This window comes from Dendrobates tinctorius, unplaced genomic scaffold (assembly GCF_039654945.1).
Source record: "Dendrobates tinctorius isolate UK_male_01 unplaced genomic scaffold, ASM3965494v1 ptg000202l, whole genome shotgun sequence".
In the NCBI taxonomy this organism is placed as follows: Eukaryota; Metazoa; Chordata; class Amphibia; order Anura; family Dendrobatidae; genus Dendrobates; species Dendrobates tinctorius.
This window is the reverse complement of record NW_027361869.1, coordinates 104,756-125,568: the sequence shown is the minus strand read 5'-3', so window position 1 is coordinate 125,568 and position 20,813 is coordinate 104,756. Positions and strand designations below refer to the sequence as shown.

Genomic DNA, 20,813 nt, shown 5'->3' with positions numbered 1-20,813 from the left:
TACACGGCATAAACTCTACATATACACGGCATAAACTCTACATATACACGGCATAAACTCTACATATACACAGCATAAACTCTGCATATACACGGCATAAACTCTACATATACATATACACAGCATAAACTCTACATATACACGGCATAAACTCTACATATACACGGCATAAACTCTACATATACACGGCATAAACTCTGCATATACACGGCATAAACTCTACATATACATATACACAGCATAAACTCTACATATACACAGCATAAACTCTACATATACACGGCATAAACTCTACATATACACGGCATAAACTCTGCATATACACGGCATAAACTCTGCATATACATATACACAGCATAAACTCTACATATACACAGCATAAACTCTACATATACAGGGCATAAACTCTACATATACATATACACAGCATAAACTCTACATATACACAGCATAAACTCTACATATACAGGGCATAAACTCTACATATACATATACACAGCATAAACTCTACATATACACAGCATAAACTACATATACAGGGCATAAACTCTACATATACATATACACAGCATAAACTCTACATATACACGGCATAAACTCTACATATACACAGCATAAACTCTACATATACACAGCATAAACTCTACATATACACGGCATAAACTCTACATATACATATACACAGCATAAACTCTACATATACATGGCATAAACTCTACATATACATATACACGGCATAAACTCTACATATACATATACACAGCATAAACTCTACATATACACGGCATAAACTCTACATATACACGGCATAAACTCTGCATATACACGGCATAAACTCTACATATACACAGCATAAACTCTACATATACACGGCATAAACTCTACATATACATATACACGGCATAAACTCTACATATACACGGCATAAACTCTACATATACACGGCATAAACTCTGCATATACACGGCATAAACTCTACATATACATGGCATAAACTCTGCATATACATATACACAGCATAAACTCTACATATACAGGGCATAAACTCTACATATACACGGCATAAACTCTACATATACACGGCATAAACTCTACATATACATGGCATAAACTCTGCATATACATATACACAGCATAAACTCTACATATACACAGCATAAACTCTACATATACAGGGCATAAACTCTACATATACATATACACAGCATAAACTCTACATATACACAGCATAAACTCTACATATACAGGGCATAAACTCTACATATACATATACACAGCATAAACTCTACATATACACAGCATAAACTCTACATATACAGGGCATAAACTCTACATATACATATACACAGCATAAACTCTACATATACACGGCATAAACTCTACATATACACAGCATAAACTCTACATATACACAGCATAAACTCTACATATACACGGCATAAACTCTACATATACACGGCATAAACTCTACATATACATATACACAGCATAAACTATACATATACACAGCATAAACTCTACATATACACGGCATAAACTCTACATATACACGGCATAAACTCTACATATACACAGCATAAACTCTACATATACACGGCATAAACTCTACATATACATATACACGGCATAAACTCTACATATACACGGCATAAACTCTACATATACATGGCATAAACTCTGCATATACATATACACAGCATAAACTCTACATATACAGGGCATAAACTCTACATATACATATACACAGCATAAACTCTACATATACACGGCATAAACTCTACATATACATATACACAGCATAAACTCTACATATACACGGCATAAACTCTACATATACATATACACGGCATAAACTCTACATATACACAGCATAAACTCTACATATACACGGCATAAACTCTACATATACATGGCATAAACTCTACATATACATATACACGGCATAAACTCTACATATACACGGCATAAACTCTACATATACACGGCATAAACTCTACATATACATGGCATAAACTCTGCATATACATATACACGGTTATAAACTCTACATATACATGTACAAGGCATAAACTCTACATATACACGGCATAAACTCTGCATATACATATGCACATACCTATATACAGAATATGTATATACAAATATATGACAAACGCTACATACACAGAAAAATACGTGGCATAATCTCAGCATATATATACATATACACGGCATAAATTTGGCATGTAAACGTGCATGCACATGAGAAATACATACGGTACATACTTGCATGGCATAACCTCGTTATACATATACACCTCGGCATATACACACACAGGAATATGCATGGTGTAAATGTGCCATATACATCTACTCGGTGGGACAATGTGAGTAAACACTCAGAGGAGCGGCCCGAATAAGATAAGAGAGCAGTAGTTTCTTTAGCCCACAACGCGTTTCGACGGTAAACCGTCTTCATCAGGTGGCAGTTTATTGATTTAAACAGGAAGGGGTATATATGTGACCAGCAACCAATCAATGGTCACGGTGGTTAGACACATGATTGACAAGTCACATGACAGAGTGAAATCACAGGAAGAAATAAACAAGGGGAATAAAATATATAGAAATTGAAACAAGGTAAAAAGCAAAATTAAGAACACTTATGTTATAGTAAAATGGTGACAAATAAAACAATAAAAGAAACCAGTAAAAAGATATATATATATATATAAAATATGTAAGACGAAAAAAGTGGTTTGGTACCGTGTTAGCCAGTAGAAAAAAAAAAATATATATATATATATATATATATATATATATATATATATATATCAGCCTGATGAAGGGACATAAGCAGTCCCGAAAGCTTGCTTTGTAACAACATTCACTATTATTTGTTAGCCATTAAAAGGTATCATACCCACAAGATTCCTATTTTGTTTCTCTCACTGAGAGCACTTTATATATAAAATATGTAAAATATCTAGAATTACCTCATCACTTTTTCAATGGTTAGGTTCAGTCCCTAAACGATTTTTTGAATTTCTAACATTGATAGTGTGATAATTACACATGATAAATATTCATCAGTCACCGTCATCTACACAGCTCATATCAGACAATAATAACATCATCATCCTCTACCATTTGGATGATACTGAACTTGACCCTAACTACCTTCGTTCCTATTATCCGGAGCGTGGTACTCACTCGGGGAGGTCTCCGTATACACAAGAGCCAGGTCTGCACATTGTGGATCTGTGTAATAGAGTATATACCCCCCACCTCCATTATGGCACCACACCTCAATGAACACCCAGCTGCAGACGGCCCCCAGAGCCACCGCACACCTGTACAGACAGCACTCCGAACAGTCCCCGGCCCTGGGGGGATGAGTTCTAGTGACACATGAATAAACCTGCCAGGGTAAAATGACACCTAAGGTCCAGACCTGGAAGCGACGTCTATTGTCTATTCCATTCCTGCCCATAAGAAACATGGCGTCTAACGCTTCCAGACCCCAATGTCATTCCGAAATTGTAGACTTTTTATTATTAGACCACTCTTATGATATCAAAATAGCGCCGACTAATTCTAATCTATAGGGTTGTCCGATACCTATAGGCGGTTGACTTAGTCGGGCCTTTGTTGCCATGATTTCACCCATTGTCTTTGTTTTCTTGGAGACAAAGCAATGTTGTGAGACATTTTTCAAGATGGCTGACACGCAGAGTTTTCTGTGTATCCCTGACAACGTCCACATTCAGATATATCCTGAATGGAGTTAATTGTACTATTAGTAGTAGGAAAGCCTATATACATATGTGGGCAGATATTACAGTAGGGTCCATTCACTGCCATTATATGTGGTACTCTATTATAGGCGTAAGGGGGTCAAAGATCTGAATAATGGTGCTCCACGGATGAGTGACTACTACGAGTACGGGGCCTTGTCATTGATGTACAGTCCTCACAATGCTGCGGAGCTGCGCTCCCTCCACAGACACCGTGCAGCCCTGTAGGTGTCATTCACAGCCATACACACAGGCCTTGTGTGTCCCCAACATATACCCGCCATGAGAGTGACATTGCAGACCGGCCTTGCCATGTCCCGGACACTTAAGTACACAAGTATGCTCAGATTTTCCAGGATACAACGACAGGGCTTCAGTAATGTCAGTCAATGCAAGAGTCCGTATCCTACAAGGGTTATATGACCCATATCCAACATTACAGAGAACGGGAGGGATCGATGTTGGGTTTATATGGCAATGCCCCTATGGGAGTAACACTCTGCAGGCCTCAACGTGGCTCACAGGAGATCTGCCAATGAAAGTGATGGTCTGCAGTTGCTGGGCAGAAAAGTGTTAATGTGGTGACATTCCTTCTGGATTTCGCATGTAAAAATAGGTTAATGGGTTAAGTTGTGGAAAGGGTTAATCAAGGTTCAAAGCTTGGAACTGGGTCACATATGTGGACATATTATGCAATGGTTTTGGAAATTTTACAGTGACCGTGAATGTGTCTGATAAGGGGTTAATAGGGTATGCTGGATTCTGACGATAATATATATATATAATATATAGGGGGAGGGATGCATTATAGAAGGGTTATCTATAGGGGCTCTCTTACCTGTATAGAGTAGTATTCAGATTGTAGGTGGGAGTCCTCCCCCGACTTCTCTCATCCCGTGTCCTGGAGGGTCTTCTGTACCAGTATGAATGGTCCGGTCACACATCAGACTAGTGCATCCCAGATCTGCCTCCTGTCCCTTCCATAGGCTGGGCCTTTCCTAACAGGTCGTCTGCCACCCCGTCCCCCCGCACACAGAGCCAGTGATACAGCAGCACAGCCTGCCGTCTACCTGCACAATCTGTATTCACCACCATCTATTCCTCCGCCCGTCTGTGTCCTCCCAAGTCACTGCCGCTATTCTCTGCTTATCCTATATCTATACCGTCCCATCCATATCCTTTATCCCTGTCCTATCCTGTCTCCTTTCTCTGTATCCTATATCCCAGCGCTATCCCACCTCTCCTTTGTCCGTATCCTATACACCTGTCCTACCCCAACACTATTTCCAATTTCCTATATCCCTGTGCTATTTCCTATCCTATATGTGTTTTATCTTTACTTCTTTGTCCATATCCTATATCCCTGTCCTATTCCGTCTCCTTTGTCCATATCCTATATCCCTGTCCTGTTCCGTCTCCTTTGCCTGTACCCTATATCCCTGTCCTATTCCGTCTCCTTTGTCCGTACCCTATATCCCAGTCCTATTCCGTCTTTGTCCGTACCCTATATCCCAGTCCTATTCCCGTACCCTATATCCCTGTCCTATTCCGTCTCCTTTGTCCGTACCCTATATCCCAGTCCTATTCCGTCTCCTTTGTCCGTACCCTATATCCCAGTCCTATTCCGTCTTTGTCCGTACCCTATATCCCAGTCCTATTCCCGTACCCTATATCCCTGTCCTATTCCGTCTCCTTTGTCCGTACCCTATATCCCAGTCCTATTCCGTCTCCTTTGTCCGTACCCTATATCCCTGTCCTATTCCGTCTCCTTTGTCCGTACCCTATATCCCAGTCCTATTCCCGTACCCTATATCCCTGTCCTATTCCGTCTCCTTTGTCCGTACCCTATATCCCTGTCCTATTCCGTCTCCTTTGTCCGTACCCTATATCCCTGTCCTATTCCGTCTTTGTCCGTACCCTATATCCCAGTCCTATTCCCGTACCCTATATCCCTGTCCTATTCCGTCTCCTTTGTCCGTACCCTATATCCCTGTCCTATTCCGTCTCCTTTGTCCGTACCCTATATCCCAGCCTTTCTCCCCCTCCTGCATGTGAACCCTATATCTCGGTATTTCTGTCCACTCCTGTGTCCATCTCCCATATCCTTTGCCCCAGTCCCTGTCTTTCCTCTTGTCCTTCACCGTCTCTATATCCCGGTCTCCCCTTTCCGCATCCTATACCCTTGCGTCTGCATCGTATACCTCGGTCCTGCTGTGTGTTCTATGTCCTCACTCTTTCCTCGGTGGTCTCGCTTTTGTCATTCCTCTGTAATCCCCCAGCCTGAGTCTCGGTTTCACACTCCCTTGTTCCTCCAGGATCCTTTCTTTCTCTGTCTCTTCTCAGCCTCTCTCCTCCCTGTTTATCCTCTCTGCCTCCCCCTCCCCTGTGCTGTATCCCGTCTCTCTCTTCTGATCTCCCTCCTTCCACCACCTCTCCTCTAGGTCCACATCAAGCTCTCTGTCCTGTGATAACCTTGTGTCCCTCTTGCTGACACTCTAATTAACCCCTTTAGTCCCTTGCCAATTTCTCTAGTCACCCCGTGCTCTATTTTGCTCTCAATGCCGTATACCTGTCTCCGGCTCACCTGTATACCTTCCTTGCTGCCATCAATCAGTTGATGCATCCCCCCCCACCCCGATCTCTCTTTATGAATGGATCCTTCCAAGCTCCAATGTTGGGGCATGCTCGGGTGCTCATACATTATTCTGCACCCCCATTATTTTATTCCACAGCCTGGCACCCCACTAATCATTTCTTCTCCATATCATGTGACAGACTGCACCTGGGTCCTAGAGGAAGGATGTTAGTTTCTAGGTCAACCGTGCTGGAGGGAGGGACGCCAGCGAGTATGCGCTGTCTCTTTAACAGCAGGTGTTTTGAGCTTTCCTTAACTCCTTCAGCGCCTCTAGCCTTATAATAAAAAAACTGGAGCCTCCCTGAATCATAAATCCCACCCCTGTATTCATAAGCGCCCATTTAATGTAGGAGCGTCTGTGATATAGCACAATAATGATAATATGCAGAACAGATGCTCTTATTGTGTACCGACATTGTACGCGAGCCTATTATACACTTCACTTGTGCCTTTTTATTTGCTCGTCTGTGCATATTTTGACTCGTGGAGTTTTATGCGCGCTCCTTTAAGGGTGGATGTAAACATTATATAGCTGTCGACTGAATAATAGTTTGAGTAATCAGATTATTTCCGTTAAAAACGGAGATGAGCGGCTGGCATATACAGCCATTGTGCCGCTTACCTCCGAGAAAGGATCAGGCAAGAACAAAGTGTGTATTATTGTCCTACACACTTAAAGCGTTTTTTTCACCTTCATAAATGGATACGGTCAGACAGGACTTGTTAAAACAAGCACTTTCGCAATTCACTGCTTATTAAAATTTGCAACCGTTCTTGAAATATTAACACTTTTCTTTTGTTTACAGCTCGTTTCCTAGGCGACCGACCACCGATGCTGTCTAGCTTGTAAACGCTGCTCTGAAGCTGTCCAGGATTAAAAGGTAACAGTGCACTCCAGCGATCCATATTTTCAAAAGTGCTTACCAGCTCAACAGAAAAGAGCTTGTAAGCACTGAACATGCCCTGCTGTCTAGCAGCTGTGGTCGGTCTCCAAGGCAACGAACTATAAACAAAAGTCTTAATAGTTCTAGAACTAAAATTTGAAACTGTGTTTGCACTGCCTGTTGTCAACAGAAGCCTGTGATTGGTTGCAGCGGTCTGGTAACAAGAAAAGTGGTCATCGAAAGTTTATCTGATGACGCGCTATTCCGGTCGCCTGACCGCTGCAGTCAATCACAGGCTTTAGGTGTCCTGTTGGTACGCTTTCGATGTTAGCACAGAATTCCAAAGCAGCTGGTGCTGGGTTCTCGGGGGTGACGGAAGGTGAATATGCCTCCATTTATTCGAATTTATTTATTATGCCTTCATGTTTTGTTTTGTTAAACATTCATGCCTAAAAAAATAAATTATTCAAAATTGGACAATTCCTTTAATCTCAAAGGAATACCAGATTCTTAAGATATCACGGAGACATCCCGCTGTGACAGATTCTTCTGAAATCACTCATACAAAGAGAATAAGAACAGATAGTAAGAACAGATAGTAGGAGTGGCATCTGTCACACAGACGTGTATGGTGCAGCTGCTCTGGATAGAAAAATGGAGACACTTCCAAGGAAAAAGATTTCCAAGGAGCGATCTTTGACAACAGGAAGTGTCGTACTAACTTCGAGCGTTTGAGATGCAAGAAGTGAGGTGACTTTATCACGTTTCCAAATAGGACAAGTATCTAATAATATGCAACATATACAGTCATGGCCAAAAGTATTGACACCCCTGCAATTCTGTCAGATAATACTCAGTTTCTTCCTGAAAATGATTGCAAACACAAATTCTTTGGTATTATCTTAATTTAATTTGTCTTAAATGAAAAAACACAAAAAGAATTGTCCTAAAGCCAAATTGGATATAATTCCACACCAAACATAACAAAGAGGGTGGACAAAAGTATTGGCACTGTTTGAAAAATCATGTGATGCTTCTCTAATTTATGTAATTAACAGCACCTGTAACTTACCTGTGGCACCTAACAGGTGTTGGCAATAACTAAATCACACTTGCAGCCAGTTAACATGGATTAAAGTTGACTCAACCTCTGTCCTGTGTCCTTGTGTGTACCACATTGAGCATGGAGAAAAGAAAGAAGACCAAAGAACTGTCTGAGGACTTGAGAAACCAAATTGTGAGGAAGCATGAGCAATCTCAAGGCTACAAGTCCATCTCCAAAGACCTGAATGTTCCTGTGTCTACCGTGCACAGTGTCATCAAGAAATTTAAAGCCCATGGCACTGTGGCTAAAGGCCCTTTTACATTTAGCGATGCACCAGTGATCCGACGAGCGATCCGACCCGGTCAGGATCGCTGGTGCATCGCTAAATGATCGCTAGTGAGCTTTCATACAGAAAGATCTCACAGCGATGCAGCAGCGACGCAGCGCACGATACTTACCATTCACACACAGCGATCCTGCGTCCTCCCGCCCGCCTCCACGCGTCGCTGGACGTCACAGCAGGAAGTCTCAGCAGGAAGCGCCCGACGAGAAATGGAGCCGGACATTCTCGCGCGATCAGCGATGAGCAGCGGGGGAGCCGGTCGCTGGTAAGTATCACACATAGCGATATCGCTAGCAATATCGCTATAACGTCACAAAACCAGTGACGTTTTAGCGATATTGCTAGCGATATTGCTTAGTGTAAAACCCCCTTAACCTCCCTAGATGTGGCCGGAAAAGAAAAATTGACAAGAGATTTCAACGCAAGATTGTGCGGATGTTGGATAAACAACCTCCACTAACATCCAAACAAGTTCAAGCTGCCCTGCAGTCCGAGGGTACAACGGTGTCAACCCGTACAATCCGTCGGCGTCTGAATGAAAAGGGACTGTATGGTAGGAGACCCAGGAAGACTCCACTTCTTACCCCGAGACATAAAAAAGCCAGGCTGGAGTTTGCCAAAACTTACCTGAAAAAGCCTAAAACATTTTGGAAGAATGTTCTCTGGTCAGATGAGACAAAAGTAGAGCTTTTAGGGCAAAAGCATCAACATAGAGTTTACAGGAGAAAAAAGAGGCATTCAAAGAAAAGTACACGGTCCCTACAGTCAAACATGGCGGAGGTTCCCTGATGTTTTGGGGTTGCTTTGCTGCCTCTGGCACTGGACTGCTTGACCGTGTGCATGGCATTATGAAGTCTGAAGACTACCAACAAATTTTGCAGCATAATGTAGGGTCCAGTGTGAGAAAGCTGAGTCTCCCTCAGAGGTCATGGGTCTTCCAGCAGGACAATGACCCAAAACACACTTCAAAAAGCACTAGAAAATGGTTTGAGAGAAAACACTGGAGACATCTAAGGTGGCCAGCAATGAGTCCAGACCTGAATTCCATAGAACACCTGTGGAGAGATCTAAAAATGGCAGTTTGGAGAAGGCACCCTTCAAATATCAGGGACCTGGAGTAGTTTGCCAAAGAAGAATGGTCTAAAATTCCAGCAGAGCATTGTAAGAAACTCATTGATGGTTACCGGAAGCGGTTGGTCGCAGTTATTTTGGCTAAAGGTTGTGCAACCAAGTATTAGGCTGAGGGTGCCAATACTTTTGTCCGGCCCATTTTTGGAGTTTTGTGTGAAATGATCAATGTTTTGCTTTTTGCTTCATTCTCTTTTGTGTTTTTTCATTTAAGACAAATTAAATGAAGATAATAATACCAAAGAATTTGTGTTTGCAATCATTTTCAGGAAGAAACTGAATATTATCTGACAGAATTGCAGGGGTGTCAATACTTTTGGCCATGACTGTAAACTGCACAGTGAACACTGGAACATCCCATCTATATAATAATAATAATAATAATAATAATAATAATACATTTTATTTCTATAGCGCCGACATATTCCGCAGCACTTTACATTTCAGAGGGGATTTGTACAGACAATAGACATTACAGCATAACAATAATCACATACAGTAGATTATAACAAATACCAAGAGGAATGAGGGCCCTGCTCGCAAGCTTACAGTCTATGAGGAAAGAGGTAGACACGAAAGGTGGGTGGTAACAGTTGCCCTGATTGTATGGACCAGCCATAATGTTAAGTGTGTGACAGTACAGACACAGAGGGCTAATGGATGCATAAAGCATGTGGGAACATGATGCGGGAAATCTGGTTATGGTAAAACTTTTGGCTGTGCCACACAGGGATAGATTAGGTTAATGTGTTGAGGCGATAGGTCAGTCTGAATAAATGCGTTTTCAGGGCACGCTTAAAATTGTGGGGATTGGGGACTAATCGTATTGACCTGGGAAGTGCATTCCAAAGAATTGGCGCGGCACGTGTAAAGTCTTGGAGACGGGAGTGGGAGGTTCTGACTATTGAGGATACTAACCTCAGGTCATCAGCAGAACGGAGGGCGCAGGTAGGGTGGTATACTGAAACAAGGGAGGAGATGTAGGGTGGTGCTGAGCTATGGAGGGCTTTGTGGGTGAGGGTAATAAGTATATACTGAATTCTGGAGTGGATGGGTAGCCAGTGTAATGACTGGCACAAGGTAGAGGCATCGGTGTAACGATTGGTGAGGAATATGATCCTGGCTGCAGCATTCAAGACAGATTGGAGAGGGGAGAGTTTGGTAAGAGGGAGACCGATTAGAAGAGAGTTACAATAGTCGAGACGAGAATGAATAAGAGAAACAGTAAGAGTTTTTGCAGAGTCCAAAGTAAGAAAAGGTCGAATTCTAGAAATGTTTTTGAGGTGCAGATGACAAGAGCGAGCCAGTGATCGAATGTGGGGGGCAAAGGAAAGCTCGGAATCAAGTATGACCCCAAGACAGCGGGCCTGTTGCTGGGGAGTAATAGTGGAGCCACCCACAGAAATAGCAATGTCGGGTATAGGTACATTAGTAGAGGGAGGAAACACCAGGAGTTCAGTTTTTGACAGGTTCAGTTTCAGATATAGTGAGGACATGATATTAGACACAGCGTTTAGACAATCGCCGGTGTTTTCTAGAAAGGCTGGCGTGATGTCAGGAGAAGAAGCGTATAATTGGGTGTCATCAGCATAGAGATGGTACTGGAACCCAAATCTACTGATTGTTTGACCAATAGGGGCAGTGTACAAGGAGAAGAGGAGGGGGCCTAGAACCGATCCTTGGGGGACCCCAACAGTAAGGGGAAGGTGAGAGGAGGAGGAACCGGCAAAAGATACAGTAAAGGAGCGGTCAGAGAGATAGGAGGAGAACCAGGAGAGAACGGTGTCCTTGAGGCCAATGGAACGGAGCATAGTGAGGAGAAGCTGATGATCCACAGTGTCGAATGCTGCAGAGAGATCCAAGAGAATTAGCATGGAGTAATGACCATTTGATTTAGCTGTTAGCAGATCATTAGAGACTTTAGTGAGGGCAGTTTCAGTGGAGTGTAAAGAGCGGAAACCGGATTGGAGAGGGTCGAGAACAGAGTTTTCTGAGAGATAGCGGATAAGACGGGAGTGGACCAGGCGTTCCAGGAGTTTAGAGATGAAGGGAAGATTAGAGACAGGTCTATAGTTAGCGGCACAGTTTTGGTCGAGGGATGGTTTTTTAAGTAGTGGATGTATGATAGCATGCTTAAATGAGGAGGGAAAAATACCAGAAGAGAGAGAGAGGTTAAATATTTTAGTTAGGTGAGGGGTGACAGTAGGGGAAAGGGACTGGAGGAGATGTGACAGAAATGGGTCACTGGTGCAAGTAGTTGGGCGAGAAGATGCAAGTTGCCTGCTTACTTCTTCTTCTGTGACTGGTTCAAAATCAGAGAGTGAGCTAGATACAGTGGGGGAGGGAGGACAGTGCGTGGTATGAGGTGATTGGGAGATAATTTCCTGTCGAATCTGGTCAATTTTTTCTTTGAAGTAATTGGCCAGATTGTCAGCTCTGAGCTCTGTGGTTGGGGCCTGTACTCTTGGATTGAGTAGAGAATGAAAAGTGTCAAAGAGACGTTTTGGGTTATTTGACAGTGATGTGATGAGGGTGTTGAAATAGGTTTGTTTGGAGAGGTGAAGGGCAGTGTTGTATGTTCTAAGCATAAACTTAAAATGTATGAAATCTTCGTGTAGATTGGATTTTCTCCACAGACGTTCGGCGCACCTGGAGCACCACTGCAGGAAACGTGTTTGGGAAACGTGTTTGCACCATGTGCCAGGGTTGTCGCTGTCTGCGTTGTGGTGTTCTATTTATAGGGGTGCAAATTCATCCAGAGCACTTTGAAGTGTTTCATTGTAATGCTTCAAGTATTCAAGTCATTGAATAATGGAAGAAAAAAATGTATACTGGGAAATGAGGTAAACAATATCCCAACACATGTAATGCCGGCAGAATGCTGATGAAGAGGAACCACCTACTGAAAAAGAGTAGGTGGTAAGTAACACAGCAGGAGAAGTGGGACAGTTCCTGGACATATTAGACTGGTATGGGTAAAGATAACCAAGTTTTATCTTGTTTTGGTTGATGATGGCAGCAAGAACGGCCATGCCTTTACTCTGGTAGATGACAGCTAGGCTTTAAGAGCATTAATGCTGTGAGACAGTGATGTTGGGTCAATGTTTTGATCTGGTTGAGGTCATGACTACAGTTCCTTCACGGCACAACAGAAAACAACTTTGTTTTAACAAACCTTCCTTAGTACTCGGTGTCAGTGTTAGGGCAAAAGAGGCCTTCTATATTCTCTAGATTTTGATTGTAAGGTTTTAAGATTCTTCTTCTTCAGCTTTAATAAAATCAGCCCACCAAACCTTACAGCTAGCACTAAACAATCCTGCAGCTAATATCTCTTGGTATCAACGAAAACTGTCAGATTTATCCATCAAGACTTTAAAATTCAGAATTTATCACGCTACGGTGTCAGAGGCCTAAGGTGGGTACATCCGGCCAGCGCTCGGCACTCTGTAGGTGGCCTCGGGGTCCTGATGCTACTCAGCACAGGAATCCAAAGTTCTAAAGCTCCCGATGGTCAGTTCTTTTACTGAAATTGCTTCCAAAAACTATTTACAACCTGGTAGACTTTTTATGTTCGTATAAAAGATGCCATCAAACTACAGCTGGTCCAGTTGGCAGACGTGTTTACACAGGGCAATGGTTGGGAAGAAATTTTCTCTTGATCACTCATTTGGCTAAAATTTATGTGTAAATTGGCCCCAAGATAGTACGATACTGGAAACCACTGAATTAATCAGTATAATTTATTAAGATCATATCTCCCTAAATAGATAGATAATAGACAAGTGATAGATAGATAGATAGATAGATAGATAGATAATAGATAAATAGATGGATAAAAAGATAGATAAATTCTGTAGGCAAAAGTTTTGGGGCACATCTTTCAATCATTGAACTCCAGTTTATCATTCAGCCTCATTGCCATCCGGTGTATAACAACTGGTCCCTGGCCCCCAGTGTATAAGATCTGGTCCCCTACCCCTGGTCTATAACCTCCGGCCCCCGCCATGTCGTACGCCTTTACTATCGTGACAGAATGGCCGGTGATACCAGCGTGGTTCTGTCATAGGAGCCACCGGGATAACAAGTCCGTCCATGACATTTCATCCTCCTAAATCTTCCCCCATCACCTGTGAGTGATATTATTGATAAGCGGAAGGAACCGCAGCAACTCAGCCACGAAGTGGAGACCCCGTAATGTTACAGAGTGGAGGGTCAAGTGAGAATTGCAGAAAAGTCACTAACACTCTGCTGACCCCATAACTGCAGAGTACAGACCTCCTCCAGTAACATCAGCACAAACACTGAGCCTCCGCCAGGAGCTTCATGGCCCATCAGCTGCATGCATCCGTACATCACCAAGCACAATGCCGAGTGTCGGATGGAGTGGTATAAAGCCGCCACCACTGGACTCTCGAGGAGACGTGTTCTGTGCAGCGATGGATCACACTTCTCTATCTGCGTCTGATGGACAAGTCTGGTTTTGGTGATTCCAGTAGAATGTTACCCCCTGACTGCACTGTGCCCCCTGTACAGATGATGGAGGAGGATAATACTATGGGCTGTTGTCAGGGGTCGGCCTTAGCCTCCTAGTTCTAGTGAAGCAAAATCTTGATGCTTCAACACAAGACATTGTGGACAACTGTAGCTTCCAGCTTTGTGGGACAAGTTTGGGGAAGACCCTTTTCTGCTCCCCATGACGGTGCCCAGTGCACAAGGTCTATAAAAACAGGGAGGGGAAGAACATGACCGGTCACACAGAGCTCCAATCTCAACCCCTATCCAACCCCTATAATGGAGATTGTGAGCCCGGCCTCCCCACAACATCAGTATCTGACCTCACAAATGCTCCTCTGGATGGAGGGACAAAAATTCCCCCAGACACCTCCAAAATATTGTAGAAATTGTTTGCAGAAGAGCAGGAGCCGTTATATCTGCAGAAGGGCCGACTCCAAATTAATGACTATGGATGCAGGATGGAAGGTCAGAAAACCTCCTGGAAGTGAATGTGGAGGGGGCACATACTTTTTTCCATATGGTGTAGATAAATAGTTAGATATGAGAGAGATTTCATATCAATCTATCTATATTGGCTTGCGAAAATATTCACTCCCTTGGCTTTTTACCTATTTTGTTACATCACAAATTGAGTTGAAATATTTTTGTAATCTTATTTGTCTGTGATGCATCAGCACTAAATAGTCTAAGTTGGTGAAGTGAGAAAAATATAGGCATAAATTAAATTTATGGGATCAAATAACTAAAAATTGGCATATGCATATGTATTCACCCCTTTTGCTATGAAGCCCCCTAAAAATTCCTGGTGCAAACAATTACCGCTATAAGTTGCATTCTTAGTGACAGGATGTCTCCGTGTGCAGTCTAAAGTGACACATGTCTGTCAGTATATACAAGTTACCTGTTCTGAAAGGCCACAGAGACTGCAACACCATTAAGACACAGTAACCAAACACCATGAAGACCAAGGAGATCTCCAAAACACCAGCATGAAGACCAAGGAGATCTCCAAAACACCACCATGAAGACCAAGGAGATCTCCAAAATACCATAATTAAGATCAAGGATATCTCCAAAACACCACCATCAAGACCAAGGAGATCTCCAAAACACCACCATCAAGACCAAGGAGATCTCCAAGACACCACCATCAAGACTAAGGAGATCTCCAAAACACCACCATCAAGACCAAGGAGATCTCCAAAACACCACCATCAAGACCAAAGAGATTTCCAAAAACACCACCATGAAGACCAAGGAGATGTCCAATCAAGTCAGGGACAAAGTTTTGAGAAGTATAAGTCAAGGTTGGGTTATAAAAAACATCCCAATCTCTGATGATCCCCTGGAGCACCATCAAGTCCATAATCAAACATAAAGAACATGGTACCACAACAAACCTGCCAAGAGGGGGCCGCCCACCAAAACTATCAGCCCTGGCAAGGAAGGCATTAATCAGAGAGGCAGCACAGAGACCTAAAGGTAACCCTGAAGGAGCTGCAGAGTTTCCAAGAAGAGACTGCAGTATCTGTCCATATGACCACATACTCCATGGAGGTGGCCTTTATAGAAAAGTGGGCATTTTTTACTTACACAACTTGTAAGGCACATTTTGAGTTTGCCAAAAGGTGTGGGACACTCCCCAAATGTATGGAGGAAGGTGCTATGGTCAGATGAGACCAAAATTGAACTTTTTGGCCACCAGGGTGAACGCTATGTCAAGCGACAAACCAACACAGCTAATCATCCCAAGAAAACCATCCCCATAGTGAAACATGGTGGTGGCAGAATCATGCTGTGGGAATATGTTTTGGCAGCAGAACAGGGAAAATGGTTCAAGTCAAGGGGAAGATGGATCGTGCAAAATACGGGGATATTCTTGAGCAAAACCAGTTTCAGTCTGTCAGTGATTTAAGACTGAGACAGAGGGTCACCTTCCAACAAGAGAATGACCCAAAGAATACTGTTATATCAACATTTGAGTGGAAGAGAAAGGTAAGGGGAAACGTGTACATTTTTGGAGTGGCCTAGTCATAGCCCAGACCTCAATCCAATTCAGAATCTGTGGTCAGAAGTGAAGATTGCTGGTCACCGGAAGAAACCATCTAACGTGAAGAAGCTGGAGCAGTTTTGCCTTGAGGAATGGGCAAAAATCCCAGTGACAAGATGTGGAATGATCATAGAGACTTATCCAAAGCGATTTGTAGCTGTAATTGCTGTAAATGGAGGGTCTACAAAGTAATGACTTTAGGAGGTGAATAATTATGCACAATGAAATTTTCAGTTATTTTGTCCTATTTGTTTTTGACTTCACAAAAAAAGGAAAACAAAAAGTTCACAGTTGTAGGCATGTTCTGTACATGAACTGATGCAAACCCTAAAAAAAACAGTGACTTCCAGGTTGTGAGATAGAAAAACAAGGAAAAATGCTAAGGGGTGAATACTTTTGCACACCTCAGTGATCTGTTCTTCTCTGCTTCTGATACTATGGCTTAGAGGTTAATAATGAGCTTTTATGGAAAATCAGGAACAGAAGTACAACTGATTCATTTTAATATCTTGCCGAAAATATGAATGACCTTTAAACAAGTTTCGTGCGCAGATGTCACAGATTTCATTCACTTGATGCCTCCAAATTTGACAAGCGGAACCAAAAAGAAGCCTTTCCAAGCATCCAACACAAAATTAGAGACATCATGTACAACGACTATCATGTGAGGTCACCAAATAGCGGAGGAAATAAAACATTTTAGAGTACAGGGGAGTCACAATTGTACTGATACCCACAGCATGCTCTGGATTTAGGGTTTATGTGTGTAAGCAATTAGCACTTTCAAAACTAGATTTTGTGTCACTAAATCATGTTGTGTCTATGTGCCATGTAATATATCAAAAGGAGTACATTTACATGATCATTCGCCATTCATCAAACCCTGCATAAAGATTGACAGCTCACTGAGGGATCACATTACAGCTGCCTACTGAAGTCTATGGAGCAAACTGAAAAGAGAGTCAGAGACACAGACAGACCATGCTGTTGCCTTCTAGGGTTTTTCTCATCACAGAGTTGGATTCACAGTTATGAACACCGAACATGTGATGATCAACTCAACGCAGTGAACACGTGTGTCACCAGAGCGATCAACACCACAAAAACTTATCACTGTAATATTTTATTGTTGAAACATCATGCAAAATTCTGAAAAAATGACAATATAATTGAGTGAGGACTGGTAAAAGACATAACTTGGCACAACACGACAACTAGGGTCAAGCAGAGAAATCCCGGCCTTAGAGCGGGATAGTAAATTTTTTTTTTAACTGTGTCAGGATCTTAATATTAATTACCCAGCAGGATTATATATAAGAAGACCATTATAACGTGGACTATCACAAAGAGATATAAATTATACAACGGGAAAATGCCCAAATAAACATAAATCACAGTGATAGTTATCCAATACTAATGCTTTCACTACACACTCATTATCTTATATAAGGATTAAATGTCCCACATTTCAAAATAACTTGAACATGTAGTCCAAGATAGAACTGGGCTATATAGATAGTGAACATACAGAATTAAAGCATCGGTATGCCTATATCAACATATAATTATACCTGCTGTCATGGTTCCCGTATGTGAGGCAGGGAGACGCTGCAATGTCCCACTCAGTTGCACCTCAACGCGCGTTTCACCTGAGCGGCTTCGTCAGGATTCACAGTTACACTGCTTAGTGGTGCTGTATGATGCCCTCTATGCTGTTGCCCCATTTGCACCTGTGCTATGTAGAGATAGGACAGCAGGAATCCTTCATGTCTGTGTCTGTTGTGTATGGGAGACATCATAGTCTCCACACACTAGCTCATAGACAACTGAAAATAAGAGAGTGAAACACTGGTGAAAATGCAGGATACAAGTCATATAATGGCTACAAATTCCACATGTGCACATACAACAGGATAATGTGCTGCTTGTAGCATACTGGCTTCCATTCATAGCATCACCGATTCCTATCATAGCGCCATGATTTCCATTACTAGTGTCATGGCTTCCATTCATAGCATCTTATATTTTGTTCATAGCGACGTGGCTTTTGCTTTTCGCGTCATAATTTCTGTTCCTGGTGACATGGCTTCCATGTCTAAAATCATTGAAAGCATAATAGTTTCTAATTTTTACTATCATGGCTTTTGTTCATGGTCTCCATTTCTAGCCTATTAGAAAAAACTTTTTGACAGTTAGAGTGATCAATGAGTGGAACAAGCTGCCACGAGAAGTGGTGAGTTCTCCTTCAATGGAAGTCTTCAAACAGAGGCTGGACAGACATCTGACTGGGATGATTTAGCGAATCCTGCTTTGAGCAGGGGGTTGGACCAGATGGCCCAGGAGGTCCCTTCCAACTCTACGATTCTATGATTCTATGTGTTTTTAGCATTATGGCTTCCATTCTTAACATCATGGCTGTCATTAAGGGTCATGGGTTCCAATCATAACTTATTGGATTTTGCATATGACATCATGCCATAAAATCCTGGCTTCCACTCATGGTGTCACGGCTTCTATTCACAGCCTATTGGCTTTAATTAAAGAGCATCTGTTAGTAGGATCCACTCTCTTACGCCGTCTATACAGACATGTAGGTCATAGAGAGTTGAATAAAATGATACCTTAATATCTGCGATCTGATGTCTAATTCCGGAGAAATCCGCGTTTTTCTTAATATGTAAGTGAGCTGTTAAGATCTATGGGCCGGACATAGATATCCCCGAGAATCTGTCTTCGGAGATTACTATAAATTAAACCAGTGTGAGACATGTAATCACTGACAGTCTGCTCTCCTGATCGACACGTCTCACACTGGTAACGCGCTCTAACATTTAAAATAATTCCTGGCGGCAGATTCTCAGGGAGATCTATGCACCGCCCATAGATCTTAACAGCTCATTTACATATTAAGAAAAAGATGAATTTCTCAGGAATACAACATCGGATCGCAGATATCAAGGTATCATTTTTTTCAACTTTTTATGACCTACAGGCCCGTATAGACGGCTTAGGAGAATTAATTCTACTGACAGATGCCGTTTAAATGTCATGGATTCTGTTCATAGAATCATGGCTTCCACTCTTAGAACCATTTCTTCTTGTTAAAGGGAACCTGCCATCTTATCCATACTGCCCAAACCATGGACAGTGTGGATCAGAGCCTTGGCTGCATAATTGCTCCGGTCTTTCAGAGAAAATGCATTTTAAAGATCCAGCCGGGGACCAGACTGTTGTGAACACTTTTGACCTGGCTTCTGAGTTTGGGCTCCCTCTGGTGGTTGCTGCTGGTAATGGAGCTGGTCTGGCTGACAGAAGTCAATCACCTGAGGAGGATGACTGGAGGTCAGGTGTTACAGACTGGAGAGATTTAAGTGAGCAGGCTTCCCTCAGTTGGCTGGTGATTTGGTTTTCTTCCTGTGCATTTTGGAAGTCTGCTTGCCTCCTGCTTGGTCCTGCATATTTCAGATAAGTCATTTGTTTGCTTTAACCTTTTTGCATTTGATCCATTTTTTGCCTTTCTCTGATTTCTGCTTTGCTGGTGTGAGTTCAGCCTTGTTCCCTGCTGGGACCTGTGCTGGACCTCATTCCATATGCCACAGCTCATGTCAGTCTTTTCAGTATTTCTAATCCCCTGTTATATCAGTATCTTTTGTTTTGCTTCCAGTTCACACCAGAATTCTGATCTAGTGGGGGAGAGGTCATGTGGCTTCAGTATTTTTGCATATCAGACGTGTTGGATTTTTCTTAGGGTTTTTTGCGTGATTGCAGACAGTATCTTTCCTGTCCTGTTTTTCCAGTTTGGGCCCCATCATTTGCTTACTCTATTTTCTGCCTGTGTTTTGTGCCTCATCTTGTCTCACCGGCAATATATGTTCGGGGGCTATCTTTTCCTTTGGGGGTCTACTCCGGGGCAGTTTAGCTTTCCCCTTTCTTTTTTTAGGCTTAGTTAATTCTTTGGCTGTGCCGAGGCGTCTAGGGCATCGTAGGCACGTCCCACGGCTAATTCTAGTTGTGTTATCAGTTTAGGGGTCTGCAATCCGCTAAGTTACCAACCTCTCTGGTTATCTGGTTGCCTAGCCTATTCCCCGGCTATCCTCCTCGGTTACCTAATCATAACACCAGACTGCTGCAGAGAACAATCTACCTGGCTGCAATTGTACGCTACATCCCCACTGTGCCTGAGATTTATCAGATTCATGTTCTCAGATTGTAAAACTAGTTTGAGTTGATTTGTGATTATGTCATTAAACCATTTTGTTGCTATAAATTATGAATGCTCCATAAAGCATAACATTTCCGTTCGTAACACAAACTTGCACAATTCTCGGAGATGGAACACTTTTTGAACTTTTTTTTTATTTAAGTGCTTTATAAGCAGGAAATCACAAGCTCTAATGAGAGGTTATTATTTTATATATTTTTTTTAGACCTCGCACT

The 20,813-nt window shown here is 42.3% G+C and overlaps 1 protein-coding gene across 2 annotated transcripts in view; it reads right to left on the bottom strand.

The window, feature by feature from the left end:
• SBK1 (SH3 domain binding kinase 1) overlaps nucleotides 1-20,813 on the bottom strand; it is a 79,400-nt gene that overhangs the window by 33,664 nt on the left and 24,923 nt on the right. Inside the window, exon 1 of one of the 2 annotated variants that reach the window (XM_073553493.1) lies at nucleotides 4,615-6,495. The exons of the other annotated variant lie outside the window; for it this stretch is intronic. The gene's annotated coding sequence lies outside the window, so the exon portion shown is untranslated. Of the gene's footprint in view, nucleotides 1-4,614; nucleotides 6,496-20,813 lie in introns of those variants that run through there. 2 annotated transcript variants of the gene reach the window in all.